The sequence below is a fragment of the Macaca fascicularis genome, chromosome 12, assembly GCF_037993035.2.
Source record: "Macaca fascicularis isolate 582-1 chromosome 12, T2T-MFA8v1.1".
Classification (NCBI taxonomy): Eukaryota; Metazoa; Chordata; class Mammalia; order Primates; family Cercopithecidae; genus Macaca; species Macaca fascicularis.
Genome location: NC_088386.1, coordinates 132830900 through 132850949, shown reverse-complemented (window position 1 = coordinate 132850949; position 20050 = coordinate 132830900). Strand labels below are relative to the sequence as shown.

General features: G+C 45.8%; 2 long non-coding RNA genes across 6 annotated transcripts in view; one reads left to right on the top strand and one right to left on the bottom strand.

The window, feature by feature from the left end:
* LOC135966652 (uncharacterized) overlaps positions 1-11786 on the bottom strand; it is a 52288-nt gene extending 40502 nt beyond the window's left edge. The window contains exons 1-2 of the long non-coding RNA XR_010580159.1: positions 11701-11786; positions 3523-3580 (exon numbers count right to left, since the gene is read on the bottom strand). This is a non-coding gene — a long non-coding RNA (uncharacterized lncRNA). The remainder of the gene's footprint in view (positions 1-3522; positions 3581-11700) is intronic.
* Positions 1-20050, top strand: part of LOC102118340 (uncharacterized) — a 173662-nt gene that overhangs the window by 129591 nt on the left and 24021 nt on the right. The gene's annotated exons all lie outside the window — the stretch shown is intronic.

The following is a 20050-nucleotide window of genomic DNA, read 5'->3' as shown; positions in this document are numbered from 1 at the left end:
TAAGCCTAGAAAAACCTGGTTTCAAAGCACTCTGGTATTGCATTTCAATTTTAAAACTCTCTTAAAAACAAAACCACAAACACACTTTTAAATAACTCTTGAATTAAAGATGAAGTTAAATTGATATTACGAATGCCTTAGAAATTAAGGATGACGAGAGACTTATATATCCAAGCCCGTTAGATGCAGATTCGGAGAAAAACATGGCCTTAAATTCTTGTATTAGAAATCATAAACAAATGGAAAATAAACTAAGCTATCAAAAAAATTAAATAAAATCCCATGTAACAAATTTTTAAAGTTACTAAGTCCTCAGAATATCATTTAGAGGTGTCTTATGTTTTGCATCAACAGATAAAGCTACTAGGATACTTTTTAGAGAAAATGGCAGGCTTAGAATTTTCATAGGATAAGCTACAGGAGGAGCAAGCAGATATCTCTAGCTCTTATACAAAGACAAAAGATGGAAATATTGTTGAGTTTGCCATTAGCCAGCACTGACGTGACTCCTGGCTCCTCTAGACAGAGGGACTGCTGACCCGGCGCATGTAGGGCTGGGGGTAGCTGGATACTGTCCAGTTCCTGGGTCTTGGGAAAGTACATCCTGGTTATGCCTGGAGCTGGAGCAGACAAAACTAGGTGACGAGAAGCATCTCCCTTGTCTTCAAGGCTTTGTCTGATGAAGATCCAGTGTGGAATCTTTGGCTTAGTCTGGGATTTCTGGGCTATGAAAGTTCTGGATGTTTCCGTCCTGAGAAGCATGCTCAGCGTGGCTTGTCACAGACACTGTACACTCTGAAACTGACAAGACATTTTCAGATGCAGCCTCCCTTAAGGGATTGTCCCTGGGATGGCATTCTGTTCATTAAAACAGTGCCCCCTCTTCCTTGGCTGAGGGTCTCTAGGAACTGATATAGTGGAAGGGACGTCTTGATAGGGACCATTCCAGGAAGATTCTTCTTCTCCCAGCACTCCACATCATTCTTGCCATTCATTAAACTGCCCTCCAAGATCCAGCCCCCAGCCCAAGTGGATCTCTTTTTTTCACATGGTAGCTCCAGCAGGGTGGGGGCCCCCCTCAGGGGCTGGTGGATGGATACACGGGAACTCTGGGAATGGGAATTTGGGCGTGTGAAATGCTGAAATTGAGCTAGGAGAGATTGGTTTGCTGGAGATAATGGCTGTGAAAGGTAAAGGGAGGAGGGAGGATGGGCTGGGAGGGGCCATCACACAGTGGTGGATCTGACAGAGCCCCCGCCTCCCCAACAGTAAGCTTGGGGTGAAGCTTCCTTGTTCAAAGACTCCCGTGTCAGGTGGAGGTGGCCAGGAAGTCTTGCTCAGTCACCAGCTGAAGCCACCCCAGGAACAATATTATCTTAGTTTCAAAGTTGAGGCTGATTTATGAGCTCTCGTCTTCATTTGGAGGCTGTTGGCTAACCACACTCCTCACAGCGTGAAAGGGAATCTGAGTCTCCCACACACCTCTGTGCCTGCCACACCCCATGTGGACTATTGATTACCTCTCTGTAGTCTTGTCAGACACAGATAATATCTTGCTTCTACCGTCATCAAGCTGAGCTAATCCACAGCTCTAGTAGGAAGATTCCTAACCTCTTAGCACATTATCTATACTGGGATCCGGTTCCATTTTGAAACGAGAAGCCCTATCACTTGCCCCTTTTTGACTCACAACTTAGTGGGGTGATGCTATGGGAAGACCCCTCTTTGGGAAGACCCCTCTTTCTGACCTCTGGGGCATCCCAGCTGTGTGGGGCCTTCAAGCAGGGTAAAAGCTGTTTCACGGAAGTCTGGGTTTCCTCACCCATTGGGAGTTAAGATTTAATTATCTTTAGAGTAAACCTCCTTCCACTACACTAGGCTGGGAAGAAGTGATAATGCGTTATCTCTTCTGCTAAGCCCTTTTTAAACAGGGGCATCATTCAGCTGATCTGAGACAAGATAAAAGAGGGACCCTTTGAAAATGGTAATGAATCCAAACAAGAATTCTTGGATGAATCATTTCTGCTCTGGTTTATATTAGCTACGCAATTAAAGGGTTTACACAAGGGGACCCTCAAAGGAGAATTCTTTAACCACATGAAAGGCGGCAAGGTCGACTCCTAAGAGAAGGCATTCCTGAGCTTTTCTTGGCTATTTTTCCCAGACCTTGGAAAAGGCCTGTGCTTTTCAAAGAAGAGGTCACTTGGAGGGAAGACAATCAGAGGCAGGCTGCAGGGGACAAGCCATATTTGGAGTAGGTTTACAACCAGCCTCCTTCCAGTTCTCCTTGGCACTTTCCAGTTCACAAAGGACAATTACAGCTTCACTCCTTTTTGGTTTTTTTGAGACTGAGACAGGATCTCACTCTGTCACCCGGGCTAGAGTACGGTGGTGAGATCATCCCTCCCTGCAACCTCCGTCTCCTGGGCTCAAGTGATCCTCCCACCTCAGCCTCCCAAGTGACTGGTACCACAGGTGCATGCCACCACAACTCGCTGATTTTTGTATTTTGTGTAGATGGGGTTTTGCCCTATCTCCTAGGCTGGAAGGCTCTTAAGAGGAGAACTGAGCAGTGAAGATCCCATCCTGGACTTTGCAGACTTGCTGTGCCTTTGAATGCTTCTCTCACGGTCAGAGCCTGCACTGGAAAAGATGGCATTTGGGACAACACACCTGGCTGCCACCCCAGGAAGAAAGTAGTGGACACTGGAGGACTGTCAGCCCTGTCGGTTTCTGGAAATGTGCCCTGAGTTTAAGTTCTGGTTTCAGAATATGAGGAGCAAAATTACTAAGTAGGCCTCCTCGTAGAACAGGAACCTCTTCCTGCCGTGGGCCGGTGGCTCTGACATATCACAGAGCCTGCTCTGATGAAGGCAGCAGGAATGACCTCAAAACAAGCAAAACCAAAGAAAACTGTTTGACAATGGAAGTAATAGAGGCTCATTTTAGAAAATGTAGACATACAGAAGAAAAGAAGAATCTTCCATAACCCACAGATTATAACTACTTACATACCTTCCAGGGTTTATTTCTCTTTTCTAAAAAACAAATGTGTAAGTGGAATTTACCTATAAAAAAGATACAGGTCCTAAGAGCACAGCTTGGCTTGACCAATTTTCACAAGCTGAATGCACCTGTGCAATTAGCACCAGGCTCAACACACAGCCCCAGCAGCACCCTGGAAGCCTTTCCAGGCCTCCTTATTGTCACCCCCTCCCTCCCCAGGGGTAGCTGCTATCACTGTAGCTTTGGTCTGAACTATATATAAATGCAGTGATGCCACATTATGTTTCTGAGACTCACCCACACCCTGGCAAGCCATTGCAGTTTGTTTATTCTCAATGTTCTACAAGTAGCAGTCCCCAAGCTTTCTGGCACCAGGGACCAGTCTCATGGAAGATGATTTTTCCTTAGACCAGGTGGGGATGGTTTCGGGATGATTCAAGCACATTACATTTATTGCGCACTTTATTTCTATTATTGTTGCATTATAATATATAAGGAAATAATTATATAACTCACCATAATGTAGAATCAATGGGAACCCTGAGCTTGTTTTCACCCATCTAGAAGGTCCCATCTGGTGGGGGTGGGGTGGGGATGAAAGACAGTGACAGATTATCAGGCATTAGATTCTTGTAAGAAGCTTGCAACCTGGATTCTTTGCATGCTTAGTTCACGATAGGGTTCATGCTACTATGAGAATCTAATCCTGCCACAGATCTGACAGGAGACAGAGCTCAGGTGGTAACACTCACTTGCCCACTGCTCACCTCCTGCTGTGCGGCCCTGTTCCTTACAGGCCATGGACTGGTACCACACAACTATTTCACCATAGCTACAAAAGCTGATTAGAGGTGTAATTACAAATTACATCACTATTACATAGCTTACAAAGAGGTTTAATTGGACTTATAGGTCCACATGACTAGGGAAGCCTCATGATCATGGTGGACGGCAAGGAGGAGCAAATCATGTCTTACATGGAGGGCAGCAGGCAAAGAGAGAGCTTGTGCAGGGAGACTCATTTTTCAAAACCATCAGATCTTGTGAGACTTATTCGCTATCACGAGAACAGCATGGGAATTACAAATTACATAGTTATGTAGTTACAAATTACATAGCTACTTATACCTGTAATCAACTTTTGTAGCTATGGCCAAATAGTTTTCCCAAGTGGTTGCACCAATTTACACTCCCACTAACACTTACTATGACCCTGCTGGCAGCTCAATCTGCATTCTTATTGACTGCATTAGTCCATTTTCATTCTGCTGATAAAGACACACCCAAGACTGGGCAATTTACAAAAGAAAGAGGTTTAATTGGACTCATAGTTCCACATGACTGGGGAAGCCTCACAATCATGGTGGAAGGCAAGGAGGAGCAAGTAACATCTTACATGGAAGGCAGCAGGCAAAGAGAGAGCTTGTGCAGGGAGACTTCCATTTTTCAAAACCATCAGATCTTGTGAGACTTATTCACTATCACAGAACAGCACAGAAAGACCTGCCCCCATGATTCAATTACCTCACACCAGGTCCCTCCCACAACACATGGGAATTCAAGATGAGATCTGGGTGGGGACACAGCCAAACCATATCATCAACACTTTATTTTTCCCCATCTTTTTCATTTTAGCCATTCTTTTCATGTGTGTTAGACATTTGGATAGCCTCATTTGTGAAATGTCTCCTCAAATCTTTGCCCATTTCTTCTACTGGGTTTTTCATCTCTTTATTGCTCTGTAGTTGTTTTTAATATATTAGACTTATGTATTGCAAATCTCTTCTTCTACTCTGGAAGTGGCTTGCATTTCTAGTCATTTCAGACTGTTTTAATGCTATCTTATTTCTTTCTTTATGATTCAGCACTCTTTGTGTCCTGCTAGAACCCTATCTATTTCATATTCATTAAAATGTGATTTTTTTCTACAGTCTTCGTTATTTTTCCTTTAACATTTAAATTTATAATAAATCTGGATGTGATTTTTATACAGTGCATTTTTCTTCACAAGATATCCAGTCGTCTCAGCATCTTTCCAGACTTTTGCTAAAAATATTTATACAATATGTTATGAATATATATGCATGTTTACTTATTAAGAAATATGAAATTCATATAGAATATTTTAATATTTCATTTAAAATTAATATTGACTAATTGTCAGTGAAATCCACCAAAACATTATTTTTAGTATCTGCATTATATTCCATTTTATGGAGTTGAGCCATCCAAATGCTATTAGACATTCAACTTGTTGCCAGATTTTCACACATAAGAAACCGTCCCAACTACTCGGGAGGCTGAGGTAGGAGAATTGCTTGAACCCAGGAGGTGGAGGTTGCAGTGAGCTGAAATCATGCCCTTGCACTCCACCCTGGGCAATAAGAGTAAAACTCTATCTCAAAAAAAAAAAGAAAAGAAAAGAAAAAGAAAAAAATACACCATTGTAAAAAGCTAGGTATAAATATTTCAATGAGTATACCCAGGATAGATTCCTAGAAGAATTGATCCAAATGAACATTATAAGGCCTCTGATCATAATTGCCAAATTGCTTTCTGGGAGGTTTGTTAAAACATAGAATTTTATAAAAACTGAGACTAGTTTTCTTTCCCCATGTCACCACAGTTTTGCTAACATTGATGATTATCATTAAAATCTTTAGACAATTATATAGAAAATAAATTACATGTTGATGTGGAATTTGGTTTTCTTTCAAAATCAAATTGGAACTCTTTATGTTAACCATTTTTATTTTATCTGCAGAGTATAATCTGTTTATTCGTTACCTTTTACATTAAACACATTACTGTTCTTTTTATTGCTTTGTCTGAGCTTTATATAAAAGGTAGATACAAGTCATGTTTAATATAGATTATTTCCAAACATATTGACTGTCTTTAAAGGTTGCCAATTTATATAGGAGTTTCATATTTTTATGTAGCTGAGCCTCTTGATCTTCATTTTATTATTTTTTCTATTACTTTTAATCTTAAGTAGCTTGGATCAAGTATTGACTTCTATGGAACATTTTTACATTTCATTCCTTTTTCTATCTGAACTTATCCTGCTACTTTGACGTAAGATATGGATGAATCTAAATTACATCTTCTCCCCATCCCCAGACACCTAACTAGTTTTCCCAGCAGCTATTAGTGTTTCCCAGTAGCCCAGCAATGCCGTGAATAACTATGTATTCTTAGCTGGTGCTGCTCCTAAGAATTCCTCTTAGGTGCGGAACCAACATGGGGAGATTCCCCTGAGAATTGTCAAGTAGAAGATAAGCCATTGGAGCCCAGCTCAACCCTGCAACATAGGCCCCAGAGAAGGCAAGAGCCACTCCGCCATTCCAACGAAGGAATCTACTGCTTTTGAAGAAAGTTAGGGAGAATGAGGAAAAAGTGGTGGTCATGGCGGGTTGGGGGTGGTAAAGAGGAAGAAGGGAAGAGCCAGAGACATGAAAAGATGCTGGACAAGCAGAGGTGTCAGTGAAGCTTGCTGGTGTTGGGGCAGTTACGTGGACAGCGTGGATCAATGACTGCAGGTGGTCCACAGTTGTTACTGCAATTCCTTATATTTTGGCTATGAAAACCCCTTCTGTAACACTTCTGTTCCCCCAGACTCCAGACTGTGCTCAAAAGGACTTTGCCTGAGTTTGCTTGTGTTTTGTGAGGCTCTGAGAAGTGCAGCATTCACATGTGTGCTGTGTGCACACGGAGCGGAAGCTGGGATGTGGGGGCTGCAGAGTTGTCCTTTGGGCTTGCGGGGACCTTGGGCAGGGCTCGGGGCTGTCGCAGACCAGGAACTTCAGCATGAAGTGGAGCTGAGCCTGGCTCACATCCGGATTCATTTTGCTGGCCTTGTTGCTTTGCCATTCATTTTGGTTTCTTCCTTTATCACCAGGGCTGATATTCTGAGTTCATGTTACTTCTCTTGGAAGTCTAAATCTTGAAGCTTCTTTTATTAAAAATGCAGTCAGTTCTCCCTCTCTCTCTCTCATTTTACCATCTTCATCATTTTTAGGTACACATTTTAGTGTCATTAAGAACATTTACATTTTTGTGCAACCACACCACCGGATATCCAGAAATTTTTCATCTTCCCAAACTGAGACTCTGCACCCATTAAACACTAACTCCCCATTTGCCCCTCTCCCCAGCCCCTTGAAACCACCATTCTACTTAATATCTCTATGAATTTGACTACTCTAGGGACCTCATATAAGTGGAATCTCACAATATTCTTATTTTTGTGACTGGATTATTTCATTTGGCATAATGTCCTCAAAGTTTATCCATGTTGCGTCATGTGTCAGAATTTCATTTATTTATTTATTTATTTATTTACAGATATATATTTATTTTTTGAGACGGAGTCTTGCTCCATTTCCCAGGCTGGAGTGCAGTGGCACAACCTCGGCTCACTGCAACCTCCGCCTCCCAGGTTCAAGCGATTCTCCTGCCTCAGCCTCCCAAGCAGCTGGGACTACAGGCGCGCACCACCATGCCAAGCTAATTTTTGTATTTTTAGTAAAGATGGGATTTCACCATATTGGCCAGGCTGGTCTCGAGCTCCTGACCTCAGATGATCTTCCTGACTCGGCCTCCCAGAGTACTGGGATTACAGGCCTGAACCACTGCACCTGCCTTCATTCCTTTCCATTTTAAGACTTCATAATATTCCATTGTGTGGGGAGACCCCATGTCGTCCATCCATTCATCCATCCAGGGACACGTGGGTTGCTTCCAGCTTTTCTCTGTTATAAATAATGCTGCTATCAGACCGCTCTTTGTATCCTTAAAATCAAAACTGCAGCCCACACTGGGGGGCTCTTGGGGAGAAAACCACACGGCACTCCATAGTGTGGGGTCTGTCCCGTGACTCTCAAGCCCTTGGGTCTCCTTGAAAAAGATGGACCTAGTCCCAGGGTGGGGGTCATTATGGAAGGGCACCATGACACGAAGGAATGCCGTGACTTGATACAGCCCCTCATCCCACCAGCACAGGAGGAGGGGAGAGGAGCCTGACCTGCTCTGCCCTCCTGCCTTAGAGCCATACCCCGGCCTGGGTGAGCCCTTACCTAATCCTTTCGCTCAGTTACTTCCAGAAATATGAGGGCCCCGCAGACCCAGTCCCTCTCTTTGTATCTTGATTTTCTTTTTTCAGTGGGCTCCAAAGAGAGAGAACTTTCCTAAAACACAGAACAGTGGTGGTAGGAGAGACGGCCCACAGCACACCCGAGCCAGGTGGCTTCCTTTGTCTCGGGTGCTTTCAGTGGAAGGGGGCCCACCTTGTGTTTTATGAACATGGAATCCTCTAAGATCGTGGGCATTAGCCTCTGAGATATAGAGCTTATCTTTTTTTTTTTTTTTTTTTTTGAAACGGAGTCTTGCTCTGTCACCCAGGCTGGAGTGCAGTGGCCGGATCTCAGCTCACTGCAAGCTCCGCCTCCCGGGTTTACGCCATTCTCCTGCCTCAGCCTCCCGAGTAGCTGGGACTACAGGCGCCCGCCACCGCGCCCGGCTAGTTTTTTGTATTTTTAGTAGAGACAGGGTTTCACCGTGTTAGCCAGGATGGTCTCGATCTCCTGACCTCGTGATCCGCCCGCCTCGGCCTCCCAAAGTGCTGGGATTACAGGCTTGAGCCACCGCGCCCGGCCTTGATATAGAGCTTATTATACACGAGTCCTTCATTATTCTGGGTATATCAGACACAAATATGAATAAGAATCCTTGCCCTGGAGGAAATGACCGTGCACCACTGGGGAAACTTGCACACTGAATGATCAGTGCACATTGTGATAAAATCCCAGAGGGAGTCACAAATAGCTTTGCACATGGTACAGCTTGGGCCTTTTGACTGTAGTTTCAGAAAAGGGTATGACAAGGAACGTTACCTTAACAACCAGCCTCATTTTCAAGATGAGCACATGAGGCCCAAGGAGACAAATTGATTATCTAAAAGCATAAGCCGAGTCGTGGCAGACCCAGGGCCAGTATGCAGGCCCCACTCCAACTCTAGTCTCACCTGAACTAGGTGGCCCACGTCTGGGCTCCAGCTCAAAGGTGGTCTTGGGCTTTCTGGGTTTTGAAAAGAGAGGCTGAGCTGTGGAATTTCAGTTAGAAATCCTATTCTTCCTCTATCTCATTCCCTGCTGAAATGACACACTGTTTTAGACTCATGCTTCCTGATGCATGTGAATTTTATCTCATATCCTGCGGGACAATAGCTGGAGTGTGGCTGCAAGATTACCACATGGTCAGTTTCCATAAACAACATCCATCAGCCTTGCTCCATCCTGCCATGTGGGGTTAGCACCAGCTGACCCCAGGGAAATTTGCTTATCAATCTGGGCTTATAACATTCAACAGACAGGACTGTAGTTACATTCAGAAGTGTTCTTGCTCCATGGGAATGTGCTGTGTTTTCTCACTGTGCCTGTGTCCTGTCTGAGGCTTTGTGATGGACAGATGTGCTTCTACCTGCCTGGTATCCATTCCCACTTCTCCTAGTAATAGGACCTTGATGTTCCTTTAAGGACCCACCATCTCCCATTTCCACCACCACTCTGAATGCATCCAACATCCAAAACCTGGGAACAGGGCCCAGACCAGACCAATTAGATTCTCTTGGACATTTGAACATCAAACCGGGTGGTTCAAGGTCAGAAGTTGGCTGGGGCTTGTTTACTGTGAGAACTGAGCCCTGAAGAGACCACCTGGCTACACATTAGTTCTTGCACCCAGAGCCCCTCCAGCTGCTTGGCTTTTAGCTGTCTTTCTATTTCGTGATATAGTCCATATTTTTTTCCTATATAATACTATTTTGCTTCTAATACTAGTTAGCCAGAGTCTTATGTCTGTTGTTTACAACTACAGAACCCTGACTGACCACTGTTGAAAATGAGTAGGCAGATGAAGGGCTCCAGATGAGGGTCAACCAGGAAGGAGCGAAGGGAGAAGTTAAAGGGAGAGGAGTCGGCAATGGTGATGAAACCTCGGTCCAATGCCAGTGAGACAGAAGAGATCTCAAAGAAATAAGGAGGAGGTAGACAGGAGGGAACGGTTGTATGGCTTGTAAATGGAATTCTGTCAAGGGATGGAGAGATTGAGTTATCAGTGGAAAGATTCCTGGAGATGAGGGGTCATGGAAATATGAGGCCCAGGAATCAAGGGCTCTGCCATCCTGCAGTTCAAAATCACTAAGGAGGATGCTGGGAGAGGAAAATGGTGACCCAGAAAGTGGAACTGTGAGAATTTGCCCAAAGTGGGCCCTTGGCAGTCCTCATACAGTTACCACATGTGGACTAGATTAGGACATCTTTGAACTCACTTTCTCCAAAGGGTTTACTCCCCTGCGCTTGAGTCCCCATGGATGAGATTGCCCAGGGTACGTGTCCAACTGGGAATGTACATGGCTGCAAGTACCAAGGGCAGATGCGTGCTCTGACTATGAGGGTACTTTTGGCACAGAGTTCCTCGTAACCTCTCTGCTCCTCCCAGGATGAGGTAGGCCAGGCAGGCACATGCAAAGTCCTCACAAACTCATTTCCTCCCCCATGTCCCCAGGGTTGAGCTATAGCTCGCTACAAGGCAATTTGGCTTTATGATGAATGAAGTTCATATCCCAAGTGACAAGGCCTTTCCTAGCCCTGCTCTCTGGTGAAGTGTCCAAGGTTCTAAACCCTAACATCCATCCTTTCTTTCCTGCTTCCTGCCATAGGCCCTTTTCCCACAGCTGGGCTGGAAACTGTCCAGGCTCCCCAGGTACCCTGGGCAGGCTGGAGCTCCTCTTGCTTTGGTTAATCCCCTGCCAAGGAATGACCCTGGCCCAGACCTTCAGCCTGGAGCTCTGTTCCTCTGTGGGCAATACCTCTTTACTCTGCACTGCTGCCACCTGAAGTATGTGAAATGGGATTTTCCAACAATTATTTTAAAAGCAGTCCAGGAGAAATGCCAGTGAATCAAAAGTGTGGTTAAACTTGCAGGAGAAATGGGCTTCTATCCATTTCTGGGTCATCGACCCCTTTGCAATACTATGGAAGCTGTGAACACACAAAAAAATCCCACAAATTGTTGCCCACAATTTCAGGGGGTTCCTGAAACCTCCTAATGGCACACATTGACTGTATCCAAGGTTCAGAGCCATCTTCAGACACATGAAGTCCCCCACCCTGTCCCCAGGGTCTCAAATGTATCCCAACTCTCCTGCAGGAGGTGGCCAGAGTGTGCACCCATGTGCCGGGCCCCGGAGTGTGCACCTGTGTGCTGGGCTCCAGAGGTTGTCCCCGGATCCCTGGGTCTTTAATGTTGCAATGAAAGAGACTGAGGACCCCAGAGAGCTGTGAGTGTCACCTGGGAATCATAGCATGGGGAGGGTTTGTTAGGAGCCCGCCTGCCAGCGTCACGCCTCTGCTGGCTCCTAATGGGGCTGCCAGTCACCCCTACAACCAGGAGATGGCTTGAGGTCAAGTCTGGGGTCTTCCAGGGACACGAGCCGGTGACCCATCTTCCACTCATCTCTCTGTTGCAGAACCCAACATTTCCCACTGGAGCCAGGGCCCTGTAGTCCCCACTGAGCCCTCCAGCCCCTACCTGCTTACTCCCAGCCCTCACAACCCCAGCACATCCTACACTGACACCTCTGTCCCTTTCTCTTCATAACCCAGCATAACAATCAGCGTGTTGAATTCTTACCTGCAGGACTTCTGTTCATACCTGTTCAGCTTCCATACCATCCCCTTCCCCAGCCCACACCAAGCAGGCAGGGGGTAGAGCCAGCTAGAGGAACCTGGGAGTGACTTCTGGCTCTTTCCTCTCTGCCCCACCCCACTTTCCAGCTTATCCTGCACACAGCTGCCTCATAATATTGTACAGTGCAAATCAAGACATGCCACTCTGGCTCAAAACCTTCCCCTGGCCACACCCCCACTCTGCCACCACTACCCAGTTAATGTCTGAATACCTTGAGCCAGCTTACAAGGCATCCATGAATTTGACCTTGTCCCACCGTCAGCATATCTGTCCTGCCCTCCTGTGACTCCCGGAGTCTTTGCTGCAGCCACCTCAAACCAGCTGTGTGTCCTGAGGACATTATTCTGGAATCCCATCCTCTTATCCTGTCTTCCTCCCCGCCTTTCGGTAATCCTCCATCCATTCTCGGTCTCCCCTGGAGGGTGGCCACTGATTGGGCCTCTTCTCTGACTCACCCAGGTAGGAGCAGGTGCTTCTGACTCTTGGCTGTCTAAGTGTCATCTCCAGGGGAGCTCTTTCATCCTGATGCTTGGCATTGGGAACCATCTGCTTTAAACTACGATATCATCGCATCTTTGAGACTGAATCTTTTCATTTCAGTGTCAAGAGACACATTGTCCATGCGTAAGGTGCTCAACAAATGTTGGACAACTAGCTAATTAATTAATGGAAGTCATAGGAGTCTCTGGAGCAGGAAGGTGTGTAGGAAGGTACACAAGCTTTTAAGTTATGCCTCCATCTGGATTGAGACTACTCTAACTCAAGTGTGACTTTGGGCTCATAGTTTAACTTATCTGAGCCTCCATCTCTTCACCTGCTCAATGAAGATAGCCGGGAAAACTATTACGTAGTGAATCCGTGGATGCACACATGTGTCCTACTTGTGCACACACACATGTACACACACTCACAAATGCACATGCACACACAGGCACACAAAGAAACATACATACACACATGTATGCACATGCACGCACACACGTCATGCACACGCATGTACATAGAGACTTGAACAGAACATGCACAGACACAGATGCACATATGTACACACATACATGCACAGAGACACACATATGTGCATGTACGCACGCACACACTAAAGGTACATTGAATACACCTATTGGCCACTGAATAAATGATAAAATCAATAGCTGACTAAAACTGAGATCGAAGCATCCAGGGTTTAATAATTTAAAAAGTAAAATGAAATATTTTTAAGCTTCTGTTTATGTTTACTTATCATTATTATTTTCTTAAACCTTTGGAGATCAAAACTTAAAAGTTTGACAGTGCAGGAACAATGACTCCTCAGCACCGTCGGTTCTCCTGCTATGCATTTGCAATATGAAATAGAGAAATATGAGGCCCCCTAAAATACTTTGTTTCCTTAACCAACCACAGCTGAAAGTGGGTGGGTGAGTAAGACCTGTTTTCTTCACATTCTTGATGCTGTTGATGATGTCTGTACTAATCACATATGCTAAAGATCATGATTTGGGGGTTTTCCCTTCTTTTCATTATTTGAGATGGCAAACTATTGATATTTTGCTTTTAAGATGTGACAAATTATCAAACAGGATTTTCCCTTGAAAGACATATAACCTAAATGGAGTTTTAAATACAGGCATTTAGATTATTTTGTTTACTTTGATGAATAGCATTACCCAGATAGTTCTACGAAGATTGGAACTATGATATGATAATCTCTGTTATCCTGCCTGTATTCCTATCTAAGATTTTATGAATACTTTTGCCAGGGTCTCACTCTCTCGCCCACATTGGAGTGCAGTGGCACGATCTCGGCTCACCGCAACCTCCGCTTACCAGGCTGAAGCGATTCTTCTGCCTCTGCCTCCCGAGTAGCTGGGATTACAGGCACACACCACTACCACCCAGCTAATTTTCATATTTTTAGTAGAGATGAGGGTTTTACCATGTTGGCCAGGCTGGTCTCGAGCTCCTGACCTCAAATGATCTACCCGCCTTGGCCTCCCAATCAAAAGGCTTTAAAACAAAGTTATTCTTAACATTTTCTAACACATACGATCTTTTTATGCATTACTTGCCAGTCTATTTCCTTATTTAACTATAGGAAACATTTTGATAAGTTTTATGTATAAAACTAATAGATTTCAAATGGTCATTTATTCTAGAATTTTACTCATGCAATATAAATAAACATGCATTTATATTTCCATGGACTGAAAGAATTTCAAAATATAAAGTACTCAAGGTGATTTTTATTCCAGGTTACGTTTAGAATGGTTGTCTATGTATAGAAATGAATGTTCATATATTAGCAAAAGTCTTATGATGTGCCTTGTCAATTTTATTACTGTTGTTACACTGATCGGATAGGAAAGTAATCTGCAGGGTCACCCGATCCTTGATCTGCAGGCTGCCAGGAAAGCCAGAAAGGATGCTGAAATGGGCTTCTAGCTGACTGGCCTTCTGAAGGTCAAGGCTGAAGCGAAAGCTGAGTGCGGAGTCTGTCCCTGAGATGAATTCCAGCGCATCCTGTATGCATGTGTGCGTAATCATGTAGCAGAAACAAAAGCTCTGTGGAACAATTCTTACTCTTTATGTATAAAGGATTTGTATATACATAACATATACATAAACACATGTGTACATACACATGCATATACACACGTACATGCACACTATTTCTCTATTGCTCTTTATTCTATCCAACATTTTATTCCATTAAACTAATGCTGGCCACCACCTTCTAAGTTGTTTCACAACCCACAGTTTGACAAGCACTGAAGGATACTTCCTAAATTCCACTTCCCTTGTGCCTTAATGCACCCCATAAAGGAGAAGGAAAAGTCCCCACAGCTATGGCAAGCCCCACAGGAGGGTAGGGCTCCTCCATCATTTTCATTGACAACTTCCTCCCAGGCACTTTGCTGAGCGTGTATTTTGTGGGAAGCTCCAGGAATGTGAAGACTTACTTCCTGACTTTACAAATCCCATACTCTAAGGACTGGGGAAGTCACTAACAGCTACTCCCATGACAGCATGGTAATGCCATTTTTAGCATAAATGTGGGCACGGAGAAGGCTATCTCTTCTGGCTTAGGGGCTAATGATGTTATCCCTGAGAAGGTGACATCTGAGCTGAGCCTTAATGGGTAGAGGAGTCTCAGACAGCCAGAGGGAAGAGCCAGGGGTAGCTGGAATGAAAATGGGAGCAGAAGGTGGGGCTGGATAAAGTAGGCTCTGAGTGCAGAGATTTCTAAGCTGCTCAGATCTCTGGAACCCTGGAATTATTTCTCTTCGTTCATCAGGAAGGGGGTACAATAAGGATGGGGTGCATCTCTCCCAGGCCTGGGAACCTGCATTCAAAGCGGGCTTGTGAGGTGGTCCTTGAGGCTCTGCAGAGCCCAGGTTAAGAGACTGAGCTGGTGGGAGCCCCACCCTGACTCACTTACCTCCCTTCTCGGTGGAGTAAGCCCCAGTGAGCCATGAGGTCCCCATGAGCAGAGGCCTCTTTGGGGACTGTCCCAGCAGGGACTCCAAGAGTGCTTGCCTTCACCAATAACCACACGATGGGGTCCCTTCTGGTCGTGGGGTGACACTGAGCCCAGGGACAAGCCTCTTTAGGGCTGCCAGTTCTCTGTCTCTTTGTCCCTAGTTGTAAGACAGAGTCCCTAGGTGCTACCCAGGGCCCATGACAGTGCCAGTAAAACCAATGAGAAGTTCCCCGAGAAGCAAAACATGATCATGAGTTGAAGAAAAGCCTGCCCACCCTTAAAGATAGAGCTCGTGTCGGCAGGGCCATCAGCAGGAATATTATTGGGAGTAATGGGAGCAAACTGTTGAGTCTGGAAGCCTGGACCCCCACCCCAGCCCTTCTGTAGGCTCCCTGCAGCCCCCACCAGACTCACCTCCTCAGCCAGAACACAAAGGAAGGCAGTTCTCCCTGGGCCTTGACCTCATCCCAGACACCAGCCCCTCCCGCCTGCCCCGCCAGCCACATCCTGAGATGACACGGGAGGAGCTTTGCCAAGGCTGCACTGGAATCATTTGTTAATGGCTACACGTGCAGTGTATCAGCAAGGAAATAGCCTATTAATCATTAGAACATTTTCCCCAAACAAATCTATCAAAGGAGCAGAACGTGTATATATTGTCCCGTTTGCCAGGCCTAGCTCAGCTGCTCCTGGTGCTGAGCAGATGGCTTAGACGAGTGACAGTGTTTCCCTCATTACGTGACTCTTGAAAACAGCCCAGACGGCGGTGTTTATGACCAGCGCCCAGGATGATTAGACACCCCGATCCACCCACACTGAAAGGTGTGATCCACATGAGTAATGATGTGCTCGCTAGTAGGCATGGTTCTTTGGGGTATGGTGATGTCACACTTAAGGATTCCTCCTACCCAGTGTCATGGGGGCTGGGAATAGGAGGGTGAAGACTTCTGGTTTCAGTTCATTTAATGGAGAGAGATGCTCCCTCTGGGATATATTGCTACTTACTTCAAAAATGTAACTTAAATCCACAGCCCTGTGTCTAAAATTTCTCTCATCTACATATTCTTCTCTCCATGGCCACCTCCGAGGTCTAAACCTCTCGCCAGGTGCAGTGTGGGTGCCTGTCTTCCGTCTTGACTCACTGAAGTCCCTCCACATTGCAGTAGCTAGAGAGTGCGAGAGCAAGGCACCCAACGCAACAAGCCTTCAGTGAGGCCAGGGGATGCCAGGATGCAATGCAGACTGTGACCCAAGAATCTAACTTGCAAATGTACGGCACGACCTCGCTGAAGGGCGCAGGGTGCTGACCCTAGTGACTTTGCAAGTGAGTGGAGTCTGTAAGACCACAGGCAAAGAGAGCTGCACACAAGCACTCTGCTCTAGACGGTAATGATGTTTCTCAGGGGTTAGCAAGTCTGCAACCACCATACATGGATATAGAATGGGACACTGAAGTAAATGGGTGCAGAATGTCAGGAGCCAGATTTCTCCCCATTGCAGTGGGAGATTAGAGATAAGCAAGGGGAGGAAGCTGGAATGATTTGTGGGATATGGAATTAGAGCTGGAAACGTCAGACTCATGTTTAGCCTCATATAGATACAGATGGATCAATGTAGATCAATGTAGATATACGTATGGATGTGCATATATGTACATATACATTTCTAAGCACTTTTGGCTGCAAAGGCCTAGAAGCAATGACACCCCAGTGGTATCAAGCACACCTAGCACCCACCTCTTGGTTTCTACTATCACTTTCCAGTAAAAGGAATCAGGGCCCCTGAGGAGAATTGACTGATTCTAGAGCTGGGGCAAGAAATAAACCTGAAGAGCCTGGAGTATCCTGTTGTCAGAAAGTAAGGAAGGGCTCAGAAAAGACAACTTGTGAATACTGAATAATAGTGTGTCATTGTCGGTTAATTGGTTGTGACAAATGCCTGATACCATTGTAAGATATTAACAGTAGAGGAAAATGGGTTCAGGGTAGAGGAGACCCCTTGATACTATCTTTGCAATTTTTCTGTAAATCTAAAACTATTCTAAAATAAAACGCTTGCTTTTTAAGAAGCCTCGAATGACACTACTTGCCATTCTCTGTAACTGCATCCACTCTCTCACCCTTGATCACTTTGTTCCCACCACAGTGGCCACCTTTCCATTGCACCTGCCTTTATCATCCCATGTCTCCTGTGCTTCTAGAACTTTCTGTATGCTGCTCCCTCTGGCCAAAATGTGCTTCCTTCTGCACCTGGCTCCTCCTACATCAGGACTTCACTGAAATCTCTCTCTGTGGGGATGGGTTCCTGATCAGCCTAGCCAAAGTGGTTTCCTCCCGCTGCCCAGGGCCCCCACCACACCCACACCACACATGCACACACACCCACACATGCACACTGTCTTCTGGTCCTCTTTCACATAACCTTGTGTATATTGTTCACTGCATTTCCATCGTGTTCCATAATCCAGCTCATGTGTCTCCCTGGGAAGAGTTCCTGATGCCTGAAGAAGATGTGTTCCAACCGTCACTGACTGCCCAGCATCTAGCTCAGTGCCTGGCACACAGTTGGTGCTTAGTATACATTTGCTAGAATAGATAGATGAGGGTATTAATGAATTAACTTTAAGCCAGGCATGGTTGCTCATGCCTGTAATCCCAGCACTTTGGGAGGCCAAAGTGGGCAGATCACTTAAGGTCAGGAGCTCGAGACCAGCCTGACCAACACGGTGAAATCCCATCTCTACTAAAAAGACAAAAATTAGCCGGGCATGGTGGCACATGGCCTATAATCCCAGCTACTCAGGAGGCTGAGGCAGGAGAATTGCTTGAACCCAGGAGGCAAATGTTGCAGTGAGCCAAGATCGCACCACTCTATTTCATCCTGGGTGACAGAGTGAGACTCAGTCTCAAAATAATAATAATCAACTTTATGCTATGACAGTCAGTCCCACATGAAACTGTGTATCACAGGCTCTCTTCATAGGCAAGTGAGGACAATACCCATGCCCTGCTGGCTTCATGAGGCTTTGGGGCAGAATGTTTGGCACCTGTCTGACTCCAGGCAGGACATGATCTCTGCTATCAGGGATTAGCAAACCTGATATCATCATGTGATCAAAATGCACATTGACAGCACACAGAGAAACAGAACTTTTCACACTTCACTGAAATACGTCCCATATTTTTTCCCAGAAGCTTAAAATCAAATAAAAACTTGCAGTACACTAAGCATATGGCAACATGGTATAGCCCAACCACCATGTCACCATTGTGTGGTGGTCAAAATGAAAGAGATGTGGGACATGAAGGGTGAAAATTAAAGTCAACAAATGAAAACAACAGTTTGAAGGGTATCATGTGATCAAACAATATAAAAAATGGGCTTTTATTAACAACGGATTTGTAAATGGTAGTAAAATATGTCAGTTTGAGTCTGCTCTGCTTCTACATGAAAATCCATTGGAAAAAAGAACGAAGCTCATGTAGCATTGGGATCCAAAGTGAATTCTCCATTGCTACAGTGCGGAGTCTATGATGTTGCTTGAAAAATAACGACATCAACAAGGACACCAAGCCCTCCACCTGGGTAGCCAGCCCAGGACTTTAAGTGGGCAGAATTTCACCTTTAAGTTTATAGTCTATGAAAATGTATAAACAGGGATTTTTCATATGGCCTGGCTTTAGGATTGGCTTGGATTCTGGTCAGGTTCGCCTTCAGAAGAGTGCAGGAAGGAGTCCTCCTGGAAAAGTGTCGTCTCCCGCCGGACGATAAAGCTGCCTGGCTCCCATCCTGGAGAAGCACAAGCTCTGACTTTTGGGAGGATACCCTGGGGCTGGCCAGCAGCTCTGCCCCTCTCTAGTTGGTTCTTTGGAGGAGTAGATGCTTCAGTGGTTCAGAGGGAAGTGTCTGTTTCTTCCCTGTGCACCCTTGGGAGGAGGCCAAGTGGACGAGACAGGGGCACATATTGGCTCCAACCTTTCCAGAATCATTTCCACAAAACCCGTTGGGGAGAGGAACCAGGCTAGGGGCCTGCATGGCTCTCCCTGCCCTAGCCCTGCCTCTTGTCATTCCCAGATGAGGAAGATGGGTAAAGTCTTCTGGAATGGATGTCTCCCATCCTGGGTGTTTGATTCTGCCCACCAGGTAACAGGCACCTGGAGGTGGTGCTGAAGTGGGCCAGGCACCTCAGCTCCTGAGGGGCCCCTCATTCCTCACCAGACCCCGTGCTCCCTGCTCTCAGGGACAGACGCTCCCTAATTCCTGTGGAATGAAACGGGAGTGCTCACGAGTTAATTACCTTGGGGAGGTCACCGTGTCAATGGGGCTTTGCTGCCTGTCAGGTGTATTGGAAAGTCAGATTACACTGCTTTCAAAAAATGCTTCAACGGAAACTGCACCTGGAATGTGATTGGACATATGTCAGTTAGGAGCAGGTTGAACCGTGTTTGCTGTGAAGATGTCCTTCCTGCTGCCAGCGTTCGGTTCTCCCCCAGCACCACTGCACTCAGCAGACGACGTCTTATCCAGTAGGGCATCCTCCTCAGGCCGTTGCAGGTGTCTGTGCCAATGGGGACTCCTTGGCAGTGGAGACCCACTTGTGAGCCCTGCAGCCACCTGCCAAGTGCAGAAACTCCGCCCCTCTCAAACACTCACCCAGGGATGTCTGGGAGCCCAGTGTTGTCCAAGCCTGGTTGCTAGGAGTTCCTGCAGGTACTTCTGCTCTGGTGTGCAGCGCTGAGATCCACTGCCAGGAGGACCTAAAGCCCAGAACCTTGTGTCTGCTGTGGGGAAGACACTGCCGCCTCCAGTGCTGCT